Raw genomic sequence first — 20,854 nt, forward strand, 5'->3', positions numbered from 1 at the left:
TGGCGAGCGAGGCTGCATTCGCTTTGGAATAACAGCATAGAGGTATGTAACATAAACTGAAGCCAAGGGATGTATTATTGCCTTTGTTTACGTCAGACGGCGTTGTACACGTGATGCGTCACGTGGTGGTGTTTGACTCTATCTGTGACTCTGACAGTTCTTTAATTACCTGCTTAAGGTATGTTTCTAAGTTCCTGACAGTTCTATAATTATCTGCTTGAGGCGTGTTTCTACGTTCCTGACAGTTCTTTGATTACCTGCTAGAGACATGTTCCTACGTTCCTGACAGTTCTTTAATTACCTGCTTGAGGGGTGTTTCTACGATCCTCACAGTTCTTTGATTATCTGCTTGAGGCATGTTCCTATGTTTCTGACAGTTCATTAATTATCTGCTTAGGGCATGTTCCTACGTTCCTGATAGTTCTTTAATTACCTGCTTGAGGCATGTTCCTACGTTCCTGACAGTTCTTTAATTACCTACTTGAGGCATGTTCCTACGTTCCTGACAGTTCTTTAACTACCTACTTGAGGCATGTTCCTACGTTCCTGACAGTTCTTTAATTACCTGCCTGAGGCATGTTCCTACGTTCCTGACAGTTCTTTAATTACCTTCTTGAAGTATGTTCCTTCGTTCCTGACAGTTCTTTAATTACCTGCTTGAGGCCTGTTCCTACGTTCCTGACAGTTCTATAAATATCTGCTTGGGGCATGTTCCTACGTTGCTGACAGTCCTTTAATTACCTGCTTGAGGTATGTTTCTTTGTTCCCGAGAGTTCTTTAATTACCTGCTTGAGGCATGTTCCTACGTTCCTCACAGTTCTATAATTCTCTGCTTGGGGCATGTTCCTACGTTCCTGACAGTTCTTTAATTACCTGCGTGAGGTATGTTCCTACGATCCTTACAGTCCTTTAATTATCTGCTTGAGGCATGTTTCTACGTCCCTGACAGTTCTTTAATTATCTCCTTGGGGCATGTTCCTATGTTCCTGACAGTTCTTTAATTATCTGCTTAGGGCATGTTCCTACGTTCCTGATAGTTCTTTAATTACCTGCTTGACGTATGTTCTTACGTTCCTGACAGTTCTTTAATTACCTGCTTGAGGCATGTTCCTACGTTCCTGACAGTTCTATAAATATCTGCTTGGGGCATGTTCCTACGTTGCTGACAGTCCTTTAATTACCTGCTTGAGGTATGTTTCTTTGTTCCCGAGAGTTCTTTAATTACCTGCTTGAGGCATGTTCCTACGTTCCTCACAGTTCTATAATTATCTGCTTGGGGCATGTTTCTACGGTCCTGACATTTCTTTAATTACCTGCATGGGGCATGTTTCTACGTTCCTCACAGTTCTTTAATTACCTGCTTGAGGCATGTTCCTACGTTCCTGACAGTTCTTTAATTACCTGCTTGAGGCATGTTCCTACGTCCCCGACAGTCGTTTTATTATCTGCTTGAGGCATGTTTCTACGTCCCTGACAGTTCTTTAATTACCTGCTTGAGGTATGTTCCTACGATCCTAACAGTTCTTTAATTACCTGCTTGAGGCATGTTTCTACGTCCCTGACAGTTCTTTAATTACCTGCTTGGGGCATGTTCCTACGTTCCTGACAGTTCTTTAATTACCTGCTTGAGGTATGTTCCTTCGTTCCTGACAGTCGTTTAATTATCTGCTTGAAGCATGTTCCTCCGTCCCTGACAGTTATTTAATTATCTGCGCGAGGTATGTTCCTACGATCCTGACAGTTCTTTAATTATCTGCTTGAGGTATGTTCCTACGTCCCTGACAGTCCTTTAATTACCTGCTTGAGGTATGTTCCTACGTTCCTGACAGTTCTTTAATTATCTGCTTGGGGCATGTTCCTACGTTCCTGACAGTTCTTTAATTACCTGCTTGAGGTATGTTCCTTCGTTCCTGACAGTTCTTTAATTACCTGCTTGAGGCATGTTCCTACGTTCCTGACAGTTCTTTAATTACCTGCTTCAGGCATGTTCCTACGTTCCTGACAGTTCTTTAATTACCTGCTTGAGGTATGTTCCTACGTCCCTGACAGTCCTTTAATTATCTGCTTGAAGCATGTTCCTACGTCCCTGACAGTCGTTTAATTACCTGCTTGAGGCATGTTTTCTACGATCCTGACAGTTCTTTAATTCTCTGCTTGGGGCATGTTCCTACGTTCCTGACAGTCCTTTAATTACCCGCGTGAGGTATGTTCCTACGATCCTGACAGTCCTTTAGTTATCTGCTTGAGGCATGTTTCTACGTCCCTGACAGTTCTTTAATTACCTGCTTGAGGCATGTTCCTACGTTCCTGACAGTTCTTTAATTACCTGCTTGAGGTATGTTCCTACGTTCCTGACAGTTCTTTAATTACCTGCTTGGGGCATGTTCCTATGTTCCTGACAGTTCTTTAATTATCTGCTTAGGGCATGTTCCTACGTTCCTGATAGTTCTTTAATTACCTTCTTGAAGTATGTTCCTTCGTTCCTGACAGTTCTTTAATTACCTGCTTGGGGCATGTTCCTACGTTCCTGACAGTCCTTTAATTACCTGCTTGAGGTATGTTTCTTTGTTCCCGAGAGTTCTTTAATTACCTGCTTGAGGCATGTTCCTACGATCCTGACAGTTCTTTAATTACCTGCTTGGGGCATGTTCCTACGTTCCTGACAGTTCTATAATTATCTGCTTGGGGCATGTTTCTACGGTCCTGACATTTCTTTAATTACCTGCATGGGGCATGTTTCTACGTTCCTCACAGTTCTTTAATTACCTGCTTGGGGCATGTTCGTACGTTCCTGACAGTTCTTTAATTACCTGCTTGAGGTATGTTCCTACGTCCCTGACAGTCCTTTAATTACCTGCATGAGGGATGTTCCTACGTTCCTGACAGTCGTCTAATTATCTGCTTGAGGCATGTTTCTACGTCCCTGACAGTTCTTTAATTACCTGCTTGAGGCATGTTCCTTCGTTCCTGACAGTCGTTTAATTATCTGCTTGAGGTATGTTCCTCCGTCCCTGACAGTTCTTTAATTATCTGCGTGAGGTATGTTCCTACGAACCTGACAGTTCTTTAATTATCTGCTTGAGGTATGTTCCTACGTCCCTGACAGTCCTTTAATTACCTGCTTGAGGTATGTTCCTACGTTCCTGACAGTTCTTTAATTATCTGCTTGGGGCATGTTCCTACGTTCCTGACAGTTCTTTAATTACCTGCTTGAGGTATGTTCCTTCGTTCCTGACAGTTCTTTAATTACCTGCTTGAGGTATGTTCCTACGTTCCTGACAGTTCTTTAATTACCTGCTTGAGGCATGTTCCTACGTTCCTAACAGTCCTTTAATTACCTGCTTGAGGTATGTTCCTACGTCCCTGACAGTCCTTTAATTACCTGCTTGAGGCATGTTCCTACGTCCCTGACAGTCCTTTAATTATCTGCTTGGGGCATGTTTTCTACGATCCTGACATTTCTTTAATTCTCTGCTTGGGGCATGTTCCTACGTTCCTGACAGTTCTTTAATTACCTGCGTGAGGTATGTTCCTACGATCCTTACAGTCCTTTAATTATCTGCTTGAGGCATGTTTCTACGTCCCTGACAGTTCTTTAATTATCTCCTTGGGGCATGTTCCTATGTTCCTGACAGTTCTTTAATTATCTGCTTAGGGCATGTTCCTACGTTCCTGATAGTTCTTTAATTACCTGCTTGAGGTATGTTCCTACGTTCCTGACAGTTCTTTAATTACCTGCTTGGGGCATGTTCCTACGATCCTAACAGTTCTATAATTCTCTGCTTGGGGCATGTTCTATTGTTTATCACTTGATGTCTCATGTGACGCTGCTTCTCCATTTGATCCAGACATTGTTATACATGTAATGTATATTTCTATATCTTTTATTTATTGTTACATCAATTATCACAAACACCGCGGCTGAAGAATTACCTGAAATGCTGTGCGAAAGAAAATACACTGACGAGCTTAAGAAACGTTACCACACTATTGTGAAATAGTTACAAAAGATAGATGCATAAAACAAAATGAACAGAGAGAAGCGGCTTTCATCCGAGAATATCACCCTCTGCCATTCACGTCGCTGTCAACGGCGAACCGTCCGGGCCCATCTAAGTCTCGCGCTCGTTACGCCGAAGGCCTGGGTTCTATTTCCCATGTCTGGTGTCCCCCCGTCAAGATATTGCTGGAATATTGCTAAAAGCGGGGTAAAACTAAACTCATTGACTGTGTGAGTCCAGGCCTACAGGGAAATGGCATACTGTGTAAAAATTGCCCAAACACCAGTTTTCATCACTGAACTTCGTTGAATCATTCACATAATTTTCCTTTTGCGCCCAGTGAGTCCATTTCGGCAAATACTAGCATTCAATGAAGTTGATCACGAAGTCCAAATTGATGGAGGTCATTTTGATGAGAGGAAGGTCACGGGAACCAACGATCATTATCACTGGAGACGTGGGAATTTTAGACAGAAATGCATGACCCCGGCTCAGGACTCTTCCGCTGATTTACCGACATGAACTAGAAATAAGAGAGACCAGTTTAATCTGTTTCGGTTTTAGATCGACGGATAAAGCTTCTCCTCAAGACAAAAACTCTCCACAAGTGTGTGACAAGAGAGATTACTTCAACGTGTTCAATTATTCCTTTATGTTTCGCAATCTTCCAGTAGCCATTGTTGAGAATGGTCGTCCACGATGATATCAGATATCAAACTACTTTTACCCGAAGGTTTGATAACATTTACACCATTCAAGGTAAAATGTCCAAAAGTTTGGTGGAGGGAGTGCATTGACTAAAATTATACAATTACCGATTTTCAGAAGTACAATTAACTTGACTTTGCATGAACATATGACGGGTCCCACCGTTGAGTCAGGAATTTACGCGAACGCCTGGTGTCATTAGTTTTAGATAGTGATTCATTATGATATTGTTGGAATCGATCGATGGCATTAGAGATCACCAAAGGTCATGGAAATGTTAGAGATGAGCGTGTTGAGTCAAACAGACTAGGTAACAGTAGTATCAAATTGATCTGAAGCAACAATAGGAACCATGTTCAATGTGTGTGTGTGTGTGTGTTTGTGTGTGAAGAACGCTGAACACGAGGTTTCGTAAATCAAATCCGTTCACACACAAACGTGCTATAAGCTCCAAGTACCATGCGTCCACGATGACCAGCTCAGTGACAAATTAATATCAGTAACGAGAGTCATGACCCAAAGCTGACCGTATTCATTTGATGTCGGCACCCACACTCTACTGATGTTAATCACCTGCATTATCACCTCTAACTCATTACACAGGCTGTCTCCAATAGCCTGTCTGTATTGCGTCAATGCTATGGGACGCATGCAATCATTATTGCTTCGTGCTTTGTGCTTCGTGCTTCGTATGGATTCAGATCTTGGTCATACTCTTATCTTGAACCAAATGTGTACTAAAACATAACCAAAGGATGTGCTTATTCATATAAGTCTCGTCAATCTGTCACACAAAGTGAAGACAATTTATAACACAGACATCTACATTACCTCATAAAAGCAAAGTGTTTAACGAGACCTCCCTGTATGAACCAGAACAAACCACTCAACTCAGGAAACAGACCCGTGAAGATCCGGGTTAGAATTGGTCTTCAGCAAGAGGCGACTAACGGGATCGGGTGGTCAGGCTCGCTGACTTGGGTGACACATATCATTGTATCCCGATTGCGTAGATCGATGATCATGCTGTTGATCACTGGATTGTCTTGTACACTATTGCCGAGTGTACCAACATGGAGCGGTATGGTAGGCTAGTTGTTATAGCGTTCGCTCGTGATATTACTGGAAGTTTGCTAAAAGCGGCGTTAAACCTTACCCACTCACTCACTGTACCAACAAAGCAGTGATTAGTATATTGAGTCCGCGGTACAATGACACTCAGTCTTCGATCTGATCCATTAAACCAATTCAGACAGAGGTTGCTGTAGACCAACCCGGTACTTCCCATTGGTAAACTGACTCACTGAGTTTAGTTTTACGCCGCTTTTAGCAATATTCCAGCAATATCACGGCGGGGGACACCAGAAATGGGCTTAACACATTGTGCCCATGTGGGGAATCGAACCCAGGCCTTCGGCGTGACGAGCCAACGCTTTAACCACTAGGCTACCCCACCGCCCCCATTGGTAAACAATTTGTCAACAATGAACGCACTATCTACAACAGTGTACATGTATATATCTCGGGCAATGTGCCCAGCTCCGGGTTCACTGTAAGGTTGTGAAGGTCAGACACATTTCTGGGTGATGTATTATGTCACAATAACCCCTGTCACGTACTCAGCTTAACCACATAGATATGGTTGGTTGGTTGGTTGGTTGTGTAAGGAAACTATAGTGGGGGAGGCAGTTTGTGTAATGGAATGTACACACTCATGGAGTGATCGCATAAGGTTGTGACAGGATTTAGTCAGCCCCGTGATAGCTCAGTTGGTAGAGCGGAGGACTGTAGTCAGCCCCGTGATAGCTCAGTTGGTAGAGCGGACGACTGTAGTCAGCCTCGTGATAGCTCAGTTGGTAGAGCGGACGACTGTAGTCAGCCTCGTGATAGCTCAGTTGGTAGAGCGGACGACTGTAGTCAGCCCCGTGATAGCTCAGTTGGTAGAGCGGACGACTGTAGTCAGCCCCGTGATAGCTCAGTTGGTAGAGCGGACGACTGTAGTCAGCCCCGTGATAGCTCAGTTGGTAGAGCGGAGGACTGTAGTCAGCCCCGTGATAGCTCAGTTGGTAGAGCGGACGACTGTAGTCAGCCCCGTGATAGCTCAGTTGGTAGAGCGGAGGACTGTAGTCAGCCCCGTGATAGCTCAGTTGGTAGAGCGGAGGACTGTAGTCAGCCCCGTGATAGCTCAGTTGGTAGAGCGGAGGACTGTAGTCAGCCTCGTGATAGCTCAGTTGGTAGAGCGGAGGACTGTAGTCAGCCTCGTGATAGCTCAGTTGGTAGAGCGGACGACTGTAGTCAGCCCCGTGATAGCTCAGTTGGTAGAGCGGAGGACTGTAGTCAGCCCCGTGATAGCTCAGTTGGTAGAGCGGAGGACTGTAGTCAGCCCCGTGATAGCTGAGTTGGTAGAGCGAAGGACTGTAGTCAGCCCCGTGATAGCTGAGTTGGTAGAGCGGAGGACTGTAGTCAGCCCCGTGATAGCTCAGTTGGTAGAGCGGAGGACTGTAGTCAGCCCCGTGATAGCTGAGTTGGTAGAGCGAAGGACTGTAGTCAGCCCCGTGATAGCTCAGTTGGTAGAGCGGAGGACTGTAGTCAGCCCCGTGATAGCTCAGTTGGTAGAGCGGAGGACTGTAGTCAGCCCCGTGATAGCTCAGTTGGTAGAGCGGAGGACTGTAGTCAGCCCCGTGATAGCTGAGTTGGTAGAGCGGAGGACTGTAGTCAGCCCCGTGATAGCTCAGTTGGTAGAGCGGAGGACTGTAGTCAGCCCCGTGATAGCTCAGTTGGTAGAGCGGAGGACTGTAGTCAGCCCCCGTGATAGCTCAGTTGGTAGAGCGGAGGACTGTAGTCAGCCCCGTGATAGCTCAGTTGGTAGAGCGGAGGACTGTAGTCAGCCCCGTGATAGCTGAGTTGGTAGAGCGAAGGACTGTAGTCAGCCCCGTGATAGCTCAGTTGGTAGAGCGGAGGACTGTAGTCAGCCCCGTGATAGCTCAGTTGGTAGAGCGGAGGACTGTAGTCAGCCCCGTGATAGCTCAGTTGGTAGAGAGGACGACTGTAGTCAGCCCCGTGATAGCTCAGATCGAGAGCGGAGGACTGTAGTCAGCCCCGTGATAGCTCAGTTGGTAGAGCGGAGGACTGTAGTCAGCCCCGTGATAGCTCAGTTGGTAGAGAGGACGACTGTAGTCAGCCCCGTGATAGCTGAGTTGGTAGAGCGAAGGACTGTAGTCAGCCCCGTGATAGCTCAGTTGGTAGAGCGGAGGACTGTAGTCAGCCCCGTGATAGCTCAGATCGAGAGCGAAGGACTGTAGTCAGCCCCGTGATAGCTCAGTTGGTAGAGCGGAGGACTGTAGTCAGCCCCGTGATAGCTCAGTTGGTAGAGCGGAGGACTGTAGTCAGCCCCGTGATAGCTGAGTTGGTAGAGCGAAGGACTGTAGTCAGCCCCGTGATAGCTCAGTTGGTAGAGCGGAGGACTGTAGTCAGCCCCGTGATAGCTCAGTTGGTAGAGCGGAGGACTGTAGTCAGCCCCGTGATAGCTCAGTTGGTAGAGAGGACGACTGTAGTCAGCCCCGTGATAGCTCAGATCGAGAGCGGAGGACTGTAGTCAGCCCCGTGATAGCTCAGTTGGTAGAGCGGAGGACTGTAGTCAGCCCCGTGATAGCTCAGTTGGTAGAGAGGACGACTGTAGTCAGCCCCGTGATAGCTCAGATCGAGAGCGGAGGACTGTAGTCAGCCCCGTGATAGCTCAGTTGGTAGAGCGGAGGACTGTAGTCAGCCCCGTGATAGCTCAGTTGGGAGAGCGGAGGACTGTAGTCAGCCCCGTGATAGCTCAGTTGGTAGAGCGGAGGACTGTAGTCAGCCCCGTGATAGCTCAGTTGGTAGAGCGGAGGACTGTAGTCAGCCCCGTGATAGCTCAGTTGGTAGAGCGGAGGACTGTAGTCAGCCCCGTGATAGCTCAGTTGGTAGAGCGGAGGACTGTAGTCAGCCCCGTGATAGCTCAGTTGGTAGAGCGGAGGACTGTAGTCAGCCCCGTGATAGCTCAGTTGGTAGAGCGGACGACTGTAGTCAGCCCCGTGATAGCTCAGTTGGTAGAGCGGAGGACTGTAGTCAGCCCCGTGATAGCTCAGTTGGTAGAGCGGAGGACTGTAGTCAGCCCCGTGATAGCTCAGTTGGTAGAGCGGAGGACTGTAGTCAGCCCCGTGATAGCTCAGTTGGTAGAGCGGACGACTGTAGTCAGCCCCGTGATAGCTCAGTTGGTAGAGCGGAGGACTGTAGTCAGCCCCGTGATAGCTCAGTTGGTAGAGCGGAGGACTGTAGTCAGCCCCGTGATAGCTCAGTTGGTAGAGCGGAGGACTGTAGTCAGCCCCGTGATAGCTCAGTTGGTAGAGCGGAGGACTGTAGTCAGCCCCGTGATAGCTTAGTTGGTAGAGCGGACGACTGTAGTTGAAAGTGTAAGCTGACATCCTTAGGTCGCTGGTTCAAATCCGCCTCGCGGGAACTTTTTTTCATATTTTGACGTTTCCAGTTTTAACGAGTGAGTGAGATACGTTTTACGCCGCACTCAGCAATATTCCAGCTATATGGCAGCGGTCTGTAACCGCAATTGGGATACTATGACATCTGTTAACCAAGTCAGCGATCCCGTTAGTCGCATCTTACAACAAGCATGAAATAGATAAGGTATTTTATGTTTTTGTGTTCCCCGTGATTCGTTCTGGAGAGCAATCCCCGTTGGTGGAGCTGTTAAAGCTGTTTGCAAAACGTACAATATCAGCTATTCTCAGCAATATGTGTCGCTCGGTGGTTAATGCATGTTTATGATGTACTGGAGGGAACTACTCACGCACACACGCACACACGCACTCAACCAGTACCTTAACCTTTGACTCAAACATGGCAATATTCACAAACTCAGTAACCTACTCCAACTACCGCCCACTCAGTCACTCACTCACTCACTCACCGTTGAATAATCGTACAGTGTATTGTTGAAACTCATGGAGAAGTTTCAGAATCAATTTCAATCACATCATGATTCCACGGGCCCTCGTTTCTTTGCGAGGATTAAAGATGTTAAAAAATTATGAAAAAATTGAGATGACCCCACGACTCGAAATACAGCATTTCGAGTCGGGGTCATCTAAAAAATAATAATTCTTTAATCTTCGCAAAGACACGAGGGCCTGTGCATGATTCTGCTTGACGAAGCTTGCAATTGCCTGTGTTCTTTACAGAGCCTTTACTGCTTTATCAAAGCAAAGCTAAACTTGCTTTTAAATAACGATGCTTTGTGGTAGTGTCAGAAACATGTTTATGTATGTGAAAGAAAACATGGTCTTTTGCTTGAGTAAACTCCTTTAAACTATTTCACACATATATTAATAAGTTTTCAATTATATAATTTATCAGTATTCTCGTTTGCTGTACGGTAAATTGAATGAGCTTAAGCACGTCTTGATAAGCGATAAAAAGGGTTAGAGGGGTGGTCTGGCTCGCTGACTCGCCGTTGGCTGAAGTCATGGTATCCTTGAAGAGTAGATTGTACTCATAGTGTCACTCACTGGATTGTCTGGTAGAGACAGTGATGTTACCATATGTATATTTTTCATGTTACCATTTGTATATTGCACACTAGCAGCAAAATGTTAACCAAATAAAAGTGTTTTAAGAATATTATATGGGCAGGGTTCAAAACTTAGAGAAATATCTTTTACAAGTAAGTATGCATCATGAACGATACCTTTTCGATCTGTTGTGAGACACGTACTTGTTCATGGAGAGACCGTCCAGGTTTGAAATACAAGCATTGATCTGACGTTGTCGGAATCTGCATTCCAGATTCTGTCCAGCTGTCCCTAACACCTGCTGTGATTACAATGCGAAAGCTAAATTGAAGATCTAGATCAAATTAGATGTCGTGTGTAAACAGGGCTCAATACAGTACCGAGAGATTTAAAGCACTGACGCCACAATGCATGACTACTCCAGATGTTAATGAAAGAGGAGTACGAGTTTTGTGGCATCTTTGAATCGGTATGAGAATCTTTATATTGACAAATTCTGAAACCTAAACCACCCAGCTCATTCAAACACCACACTATAATCCTTCAAAGCGAGGACCGATAGGTACTCTTGTCGTGAGGTCATTTCATTTTTTACGTCCCTTGGTTGTACAAGTAATAAAATGTCGTACCTTGAATTGATATTAGTATATTACACATGCTCGGACAGCATGCTAGGTTCCTTTGTTTTCAAACGTTATGAATTGACTAAAGCCATGTCAGTCACTTGAAATAGAAAATGCAACCAGTAAAATGGGAATTGGCTGAAACTAAAATATTAGATAATGATGCATAAACACATGCTTATGATATGGTGTGAATCGTACTATGGAATCTGGTTTAGATGATTTATGATTATGGGAACGATTTTACTGTTTTCACTCAAATGTGTAAAACTTTGGCATTGTCAACTGGTCGTTTACTATCGATTCCTGACAGTCTTGCACGATAATGACAAACACTCGAATGCTGTGATTTTGTGAGCTGGGATAAGGGTTGTTTTGGACACCATCGGATCGCATTATTTAAATTTTCATTCAGATTGTGGAGTGTGAGGAGTGTAAGCGTTATGAAACATAGTAGTTAAGAAAAACAACCACCAACACCACTGAACCCCCAACAGAAAATACCCACCAAATCTGGTGCAAAAACAAAGTTTGCCAAAGGTCAGCTCAACGCAGAAGAAAACTTGTGTTGTCTACTCAGAAAGAAATCTGAAAAGTCTATTCCTATTCATGGATCTCGGGGTAGCCCTCAAATAGTTCGATGACCCCTATGGGTCCAGTGTGCGAAGCCCCTATTTGGAATCCCCGCCGTGGTATTGCCGAACTATACTGCGGCATAAAATCCCAACCTGCGTGAACCCAGTATCACTTGAGCGCTTATATCATTATATGGAAACGGGATCTCGGATGTCTGCACCATTAACACGGCACAGGCTCCAGTGCTGCTGTTGATACCATCTTGTATACCTGATCACCTTGTTTATTACACTACCAACCTTGTCCGCATGTTCGCTTGACAATAGATTACTGACAGTCCGATCCCGTGTCCGATTCAACTATAAACTCGATTGCTATGCTCGTCGAGAGAGTGTTTGATGTTTCCCACGACGGATTCATAACGATTTTCTCATTAGAACCTGATACACATTCGCAAGGACAGCCAGAATGGCTGTTGTTGGCGTCTCTTGTTTTACGTTTGAACTTTACGTGTTGGTCATCACTCCAGAAGTTTCATGTCTTCATGACAACTGTAATGTCAGGTATATTCGCTCATGTCTTAATTCGATTCTAAACACAAAATTAACATTTAACGAAAGGATAACGCGGATCGACCGTTGTATCAGATATCCCCAAGGGATGAAGCGGGGGATTGATTGATAGTATGTAGGACCATCCAAGGAAACCATTTAGATGGATGTATATTCCCCTGATCATGACGTTAGCTGACATTAGGAGGGGTTAGGATGTACAAGCGGATCACGGCACTGGGGAAAACGTCAATGATAATCACTGATGAAAAAGAAAGTTCAGATTTGATTTTGGGTTTGCTGCAACACGGACATATTTCTTGAACCCATTTACAAGCATACTTCAAGCAATAGAACCTCTACATTTCTACAAAACAGATAGAATTTAGACATAACACAAACTTGCTTTTAGCTTCACAAAGTCAAACTGTGTAATGGCGCTCTGGTGTCATCGGATTTCCTGTGCACGGGTGGCCCAGTCGTTTAAAACGCCGTAGTTCGCTGAGGAGAGTTGCAGGGAAACTTATGATCGCGGGTTCGAATCCCGACCATGTTTCTAGATCTGTCAGCATATCACCAGTACACTTAGATTTCACCATGACCGAAACGGTAAACATCTAAGATCTGCATCTCTTCGGGATCTGCTCCAATATCAAGTTGACACGCCATGATCTGGAATACTGTTCGAGGCGGCCATAAACCCAACTCACTCACTCACTCCACCGCTGACCTAGCTATCTGGACCCGACTCGTCACCACGTTTAACGATTTTCCAAAGAAAATGTCACAAGTAATCTATAACGTATTGGTGTAGTAATATAACTGCATGCCTAAAGACTATTTCGGTTTTCATTTTCTCAAGAACGATTGAAATACATATTTGTGTTCTAAAATAAGAACAGTATGCTCCTGTATCATTCAATGATATTTTCAAAGTGAACTTGTATTTCCACAGCCGCTGGGCATGTATTCAGATGATGATCAAAGACTCTACAGTTCTTCTTATCGTCTCTTGCATGTTTGTTGTATATTATGTAAATAGGAAATATCGAAAAATCTCATAACATTGGCGAACATAAACGTCACTGTTTATATGGACTTGGTCAGTTCTTTGTCTTTTAGAATGAAGACGTCAGTCAGCTTATTGAGACACACCTTCTGAAAATCAGTAATGTAACTAAGTAGATTGTAAGGTGATATTGAAGAAAGACTTGACCTTCCTTGGAGATTAAGATCAAGTGTTCTCGCTATTTGTAGCTAGACGTGTCTTATAAACGTGTCTCGTCCTATTCAGATTATCTCCATACCCAGACTGGCGTCGACTGGTTTACGTCATTAAAAGATCGGGCGAATTCAATGAAACAGAATCGTGTTAATCGATATTATGTGAAAGGAAAGTCCACATCGACTTTGGCGCTTAAGCAATTCCAATAAACCGGTAAAACCAAGTGCTCGGGATGACTAAGAAACCTGATGTTCCAAATTCAACCAGGAAAGATAATCAATCTTAAAATACCCTGCTCATTTTCTAAAATGTTAACCCCCCTGGTGGATGTGTATAAGAACAGGATGGTGGGGTAGCCTTGTGGTTATAGCGTTCGTTCGTCACGAGTTTGATTTCCCTTATGGATACAACGTGTGAAGCTCGTTGCTGGTGTCCCCGCCGTGATATTCCTACCGTAAAACTAAACTCACTCACTCAATCACTATATATGAAGGGTGTCTTGGTCTTAACGTACTATTTCAATGAACACAGTGAAAACCATTTCTTTTTTCAGGTAAATGTTTATAATGTTGATCACGTTAAAATAACAAATACGTGACTCATGGTTTAGTCTTTGTTTATGGGCTAATTAAGTTGCGCAGGTTGAGTGTGCATTGAGGTCCTCTGCGTTTAATGTAGTCATTAAAACAGTAATTATAAACTAACTTTACTAATGTCGAATAGAATGTTTATGTAGCAGTGTTATTCACTGTAAAACAATGTACATGTAACAATATTTAAACTGGGCGTCAAGATTGGTTTGGAGCAGCCTGAGTTTGGCGTAGTCTATTGTCTCTCTCTATATAAAGGGGCACAATTCTACTTCTGGCTTCTCACATTTTTCGCTATTGGAAGTAGGTGAATCCATCGTCACTGTCCTCGTTGATATAGTAACAACTGTTATATCATAGCGTTTAAACTGTCCTTGTCATTCATTTGCATGAATTTGTGTTAACTTGTACAGTGTTAGCTTTTTTTGTTGTTTGTTGGCTTCACGTCGAAAGCTCTTACGTACAGATATCTGGGTTATCTTCATGTTTCAGTTTGGAAATTTCAGAATAAGAGATTAGTGTGTTGCATTTTGTGCTTCAAATATATCGGATCAAAATATATCTTGAGAAGTAAACAAGAAGAAACAGTACCACAGTGCAACGCATTCAGATACTCCTCAATATCTCCAAGTGCTTTAATGTGTTTCAAGCAAAAGGTGAAGGCTAGTACCAGGTCGTCATCGGATTAAATGCTTTTCGATAATGAATAATCCTTATTTCCTTACTTCACGCCCTTACTGGGTTCTCGTTAGCCCTAGTCGTTTACGTCAACGTCAAGTGTTCATCTTCACGATGTAATGCATCATTGAGACCACTGAGGAGGCAATCTACAATGTAGACACGGCACCGGGAATATCTGGCAATATGTTCCCCGGCTCCATATGTGTGATATCGGTTAGTATGATTCCAGATCCACGTCCCTTGATACCGCCGACCTATTGAACGTATTCCACGGATCAGCGTTAAGATATCGGATAGGGGGCGAACGTGCCGTCCCTTATTATTATATGAATCTTGGCAAATATTGCCAACTGACAATGTTATCATTGTGTATAGCCACAATAACGATTTCCTTGCACCTTAATATAAACGAACCATGCATGGTGACTCAACGTCGTTGAAAACGTCACGTTATAACAATAACGCTGACTCGACTTAAATCTGTTTTCTCATTACTCACACATCCAGCCCAGAGAAGGGATCTGGAGTGCTGGTTATCCCAAAATAACTTCCTTAACAGACTGCTTTATTGATTGTTTTCGGTTCATTTCTTTCTAAGTACCGATTTAGTTTTCATGTTTTGCTTGAATCAATGAGTTAGATCCAACGCCGGTTTCAGCAGTATTCCATTTATTACATGGTTTGTCAGCTTGATGTGGACAAATGCTATCTGTGACTCAAACGAATCTTTAACTCTCGTGTGACGTCAACGATTACGGATATATGTAGCGCTAACAAACCAAAGGTTATTATCGCGGCGGAACCCTATGAAACCCTCGTCCAGCGGATCCTTGCACGACGAAGGGACACAACCCTGCTCATACCGCACATACGGCGTAACAAACATAATATTAAGGGAAATGTGTCAACGAATCCTTGAAAATCAGGCTGACACCTGGTGTTTGTAAAAAGGGAAAGCATGTACTGCGTCACTGGTAGCACCCGCCACTCACAGAATGTGCATAAAACGAAAGTGTTAATAACTAAGGACTCATTTTGCCTATGGTATTTTACATTCTCTTATTAAAGAGTACACGAGAAGATACATTGGGCGACAATTATCCAGCGAAAATCAGAATTCCTGTTCGGGAAATCTAAGTAGCTCCTGCTGATCGGCACTAAGGAGACAAGATGTTTTTGTCATTACTTCAGAACATTGAGAACACAATGTCATCCCTTTACACAAACTTTGCTGAAATCAACCAACTGTTACGATGACGTAATGTTAATAAATAACAATGTGAGGCGGCATAAACTACGGTGCGATTCTTCTGATTTGCTCGCTCCTGTATGACAGATCAGTGTGGAAATTCAACCTAGACAAATTGTACAAACATTATCAACCTTTTGTATGGTCCTATTCATGTTACTGAAACAAAACATATTCACACCTTCGGGGTACGATAAGACGCTCAACCTGACCATCCGTCGCATTAACACCCCTTGTACGACTAGCACAGGTTGCTAGGGACCAAGTCACACCGAGTACGAGTCTGTTCCCCGTTGAAAGATAGAAACACACAGATACAGAGAACCAGACGTGATTGAGATCAAGGCTGGGTGCTTCAAAGAAAATATAGTCTTTAGTTCGTCATTTTTATGCAACAAGTATTCAAAACATAAATTAGAGGTATCATGTGCTTTGGAGCATAAACACTCAAACAACACTCCAGTTATTTGACAGCGACCTGCATAGACTGTGGGTAGTTACAGCGTTCTACCAGGCCAGTAGTTACAGCGTTCGCTCGTGATATTGCTGGAATTTTGCTAAAAGCGGCACAAAACCTCCCTCACTCACTCACTCACTGTACCAACAGAGCAGTGATTGATATTCTGAGTCCGTGGTACAATGACACGCAGCTTCAGCTCAGTCAGAGGTTAATGTAGATCAACCTAGAAACTTTGTCTACAACAGTGTCTATATCTCGGCCAATTTACCAAGCTCCGGGTTCACTGTAAGCGTTATGAAACATAGCAGTTAAAGAAAATAACAACCACCAACACTGCATCATTAACTAAAATCCTGAGCTGGGATAAGGGTTGCTTTGAACACCATCGGATCGCATTTTCATTCAGATTGTGGAGTGTAATGAGTGTAAGCGTTATGAAACATAGCAGTTAAAGAAAATAACCACCACCAACACTGCACCATTAACTAAACACACACCAAATCCTGAGAAATAACACGGTTTGCCAAAGGTCAGCTCAGCGCAGAAGAAAACTTGATATGGTGGGAATCGTACTATGGAATCTGGTTTAGATGTTTTATGAGTAAGGGAACGATTGTACCGTTTTACTCAAATGTGTAAGGAATTGGCATTGTCAACGGGTCGTTTACTATCGATTCCTGACAGTCTTGCACGATAATGACAAACACTCGAATGCTATGATATTGTGAGCTGGGATAAGGGTTGCTTTGAACACCATCGGATCGCATGTTCATTGAGATTGTGGAGTGTGAGGAGTGTAAGCGTTATGAAACATAGCAGTTAAAGAAAATAACAACCACCAACACTGCATCATTAACTAAAATCCTGAGCTGGGATAAGGGTTGCTTTGAACACCATCGGATCGCTTTTTCATTGAGATTGTGGAGTGTAATGAGTGTGAGCGTTATGAAACATAGCAGTTAAAGATAACAACCACCACCAACACTGCACCATTAACTAAACACACATACCAAATCCTGAGAAATAACACGGTTTGCCAAAGGTCAGCTCAGCGCAGAAGAAAACTTGATATGGTGGGAATCGTACTATGGAATCTGGTTTAGATGTTTTATGATTATGGGAACGATTTTACTGGTTTCACTCAAATGTGTAAAACTTTGGCATTGTCAACGTGTCGTTTACTATCGATTCCTGACAGTCTTGCACGATAATGACAAACACTCGAATGTTATGATTTTGTGAGCTGGGATAAGGGTTGCTTTGGACACCATCGGATCGCATTATTTCAATTTTCATTCAGATTGTGGAGCGTGATGAGTGTGAGCGTTATGAAACATAGTAGTTGAGAAAAACAACAACCACCACCACCACTGAACCACCAACAGAAAATACCCACCAAGTCTGGTGTAAAAACAAAGTTTGCCAAAGGTTAGCTCAAGAAAACTTGTGTTGTCTACTCAGAAAGAAATCTGAAAAAATTATTCCTATTCAGGGATCTCGGGGTAGCCCTCAAATAGTTAGATGGCCCCCATGGGTCCAGTGTGTGAAGCCCCTATTTGGAATCCCCGCCGTGGTATTGCCGAACTATACTGCGGCGTAAAATCCCAACCTGCGTGAACCCAGCATCACTTGAGCGCTTATATCATTATATGGAAACGGGATCTCGGATGTCTGCACCATTAACACGGCACAGGCTCCAGTGCTGCTGTTGATACCATCTTGGATACCTGATCACCTTGTTTATTACACTACCAACCTTGTCCGCATGTTCGCTGGACAAGAGATTACTGACAGTCCGATCCCGTGTCCGATTCAACTATAAACTCGATTGCTATGCTCGTCGAGAGAGTGTTTGATGTTTCCCACGACGGATTCATAACGATTTTCTCATTAGAACCTGATACACATTCACAAGGACAGCCAGAATGGCTGTTGTTTGGCGTCTCTTGTTTTACGTTTGAACTTTACGTGTTGGTCATCACTCCAGAAGTTTCATGTCTTCATGACAACTGTAATGTCAGGTACATTCGCTCATGTCTTAATTCGATTCTAAACACAAAATTAACATTTAACGAAAGGATAACGCGGATCGACCACTGTATCAGATATCCCCAAGGGATGAAGTGGGGAATTGATTGATAGTTTGTCGGACCATCCAAGGAAACCATTTAGGTGGATGTATTCCCTTGATCATGACGTTAGTTGACATTAGGAGGGGTTAGGATATACAAGCGGATCACGGCACTGGGGAAAACGTCAATGATAATCACTAATGAAAAAAGAAAGTTCAGATTTGATTTTGGGTTTGCTGCACCACGGACATATTTCTTGAACACATTTACAAGCCTACTTCAAGCAATAGAACCTCTACATTTCTACAAAACAGATAGAATTTAGACATAACACAAACTTGCTTTTAGCTTCACAAAGTCAAAATGTGTAATGGCGCTCTGGTGTCATCGGATTTCCTGTGCACGGGTGGCCAAGTCGTTTAAAACGCCGTAGTTCGCTGAAGAGAGTTGCGGGAAACTTATGATCGCGGGTTCGAATCCCGACCATGTTTCTAGATCTGTCAGCTTATCACCAGTACACTTAGATTTCACCATGACCGAAATGGTAAACATCTAAGATCTGCATCTCTTCGGGATCTGCTCCAATATCAAGCTGGCACGCCATGATCTGGAATACTGTTCGGGGCAGCCTTAAACCCAACTCACTCACTCACTCCACCGCTGACTTAACTATCTGGACCCGACTCGTCACCACGTTTAACGATTTTCCAAAGAACATGTCACAAGTAATCTATAACGTATTGATGTAGTAATATAACTGCATGCCTAAAGACTATTTCGGTTCTTATTTTCTCAAGAACGATTGAAATACATATTTGTGTTCTAAAATAAGAACAGTATGCTCCTGTATCATTCAATGATATTTTCAAAGTGAACTTGTATTTCCACAGCCGCTGGGCATGTATTCAGATGATGATCAAAGACTCTACAGTTCTTCTTATCGTCTCTTGCATGTTTGTTGTATATTGTATGTAAATAGGAAATATCGAAAAATCTCATAACATTGGCGAACATAAACGTCACTGTTTATATGGACTTGGTCAGCTTTTTGTCTTTTAGAGTGAAGACGTCAGTCAGCTTATTGAGATACACCTTCTGAAAATCAGTAATGTAACTAAGTAGATTGTAAAGTGATATTGAAGAAAGACTTGACCTTCCTTGGAGATTAAGATCAAGTGTTCCTGCTATTTGTAGCTAGACGTGTCTTATAAACGTGTCTCGTCCTATTCAGATTATCTCCATACCCAGACTGGCGTCGACTGGTTTACGTCATTAAAAGATCGGGCGAATTCAATGAAACAGAATTGTGTTAATCGATATTATGTGAAAGAAAAGTCCACATCGACTTTGGCGCTTAAGCAATTCCAATAAACCAGTAAAACCAAGTGCTCGGGATGACTAAGAAACCTGATGTTCCAAATTCAACCAGGAAAAATAATCAATGTTAAAATACCCTGCTCATTTTCTAAAATGTTAACCCCCCTGGTGGATGTGTATAAGAACAGGATGGTGGGGTAGCCTTGTGGTTATAGCGTTCGTTCGTCACGAGTTTGATTCCCCTTATGGATACAACGTGTGAAGCCCGTTGCTGGTGTCCCCGCCGTGATATTCCTACCGTAAAACTAAACTCACTCACTCAATCACTATATATGAAGGGTGTCTTTGTCTTAACGTACTATTTCAATGAACACAGTGAAAACCATTTCATTTTTCAGGTAAATGTTTATAATTTTGATCACGTTAAAATAACAAATACGTGACTCTAGGTTTAGTCTTTGTTTATGGGCTAATTAAGTTGCGCAGGTTGAGTGTGCATTGAGGTCCTCTGCGTTTAATGTAGTCATTAAAACAGTAATTATAAACTAACTTTACTAATGTCGAATAGAATTTTTATGTAGCAGTGTTATTCACTGTAAAACAATGTACATGTAACAATATTTAAACTGGGCGTCAAGATTGGTTTGGAGCAGCCTGAGTTTGGCGTAGTCTATTGTCTCTATCTATATAAAGGGGCACATTTCTGCTTCTGGCTTCTCACATTTCACTATTGGAAGTAGGTGAATCCACTGTCACTGTCCTCGTTGATATAATGACAGCTGTTATATAAGAGCGTTTAAACTGTCCTTGTCATTCATTTGCATGAATTTGTGTTAATTTGTAAAGTATTAGCTTCTTTGTTGTTTGTTGGTTTCAGCAAAAGCTGTTACGTACAGATGTCTGGGTTATCTTCATGTTTCAGTTTGGAAATCTCAGAATAAGAGATTAGTGTGTTGCATTTTGTGCTTCAAATATATCGGATCCAAATATATCTTGAGAAGTAAACAAGAAGAGACAGTACCACAGTGCAACGCATTCAGATACTTCTCAATATCTCCAAGTGTTTCAATGTGTTTCAAGCAAAAGGTGAAGGGTAGTACCAGGTCGTCATCGGATTAAGTGCTTTTCGATAATGAATAATCCTTATTTCCTTACTTCACGCCCTTACTGGGTTCTCGTTAGCCCTAGTCGTTTACGTCAACGTCAAGTGTTCATCTTCACGATGTAATGCATCATTGAGACCACT

The 20,854-nt window shown here is 43.1% G+C and overlaps 1 non-coding gene across 1 annotated transcript; it reads left to right on the forward strand.

Moving 5' to 3' along the window:
• Positions 1–9,064: 9,064 nt before the first annotated feature.
• Trnay-gua lies at positions 9,065–9,197 on the forward strand. The gene is made up of 2 exons: positions 9,065–9,101; positions 9,162–9,197. It is a non-coding gene; the product is annotated as a tRNA-Tyr (tRNA).
• Positions 9,198–20,854: the final 11,657 nt, after the last annotated feature.

This window comes from Haliotis rubra, unplaced genomic scaffold (genome assembly GCF_003918875.1).
Source record: "Haliotis rubra isolate DU_JTF1 unplaced genomic scaffold, ASM391887v1 Scf328, whole genome shotgun sequence".
Taxonomy (NCBI): Eukaryota; Metazoa; Mollusca; class Gastropoda; order Lepetellida; family Haliotidae; genus Haliotis; species Haliotis rubra.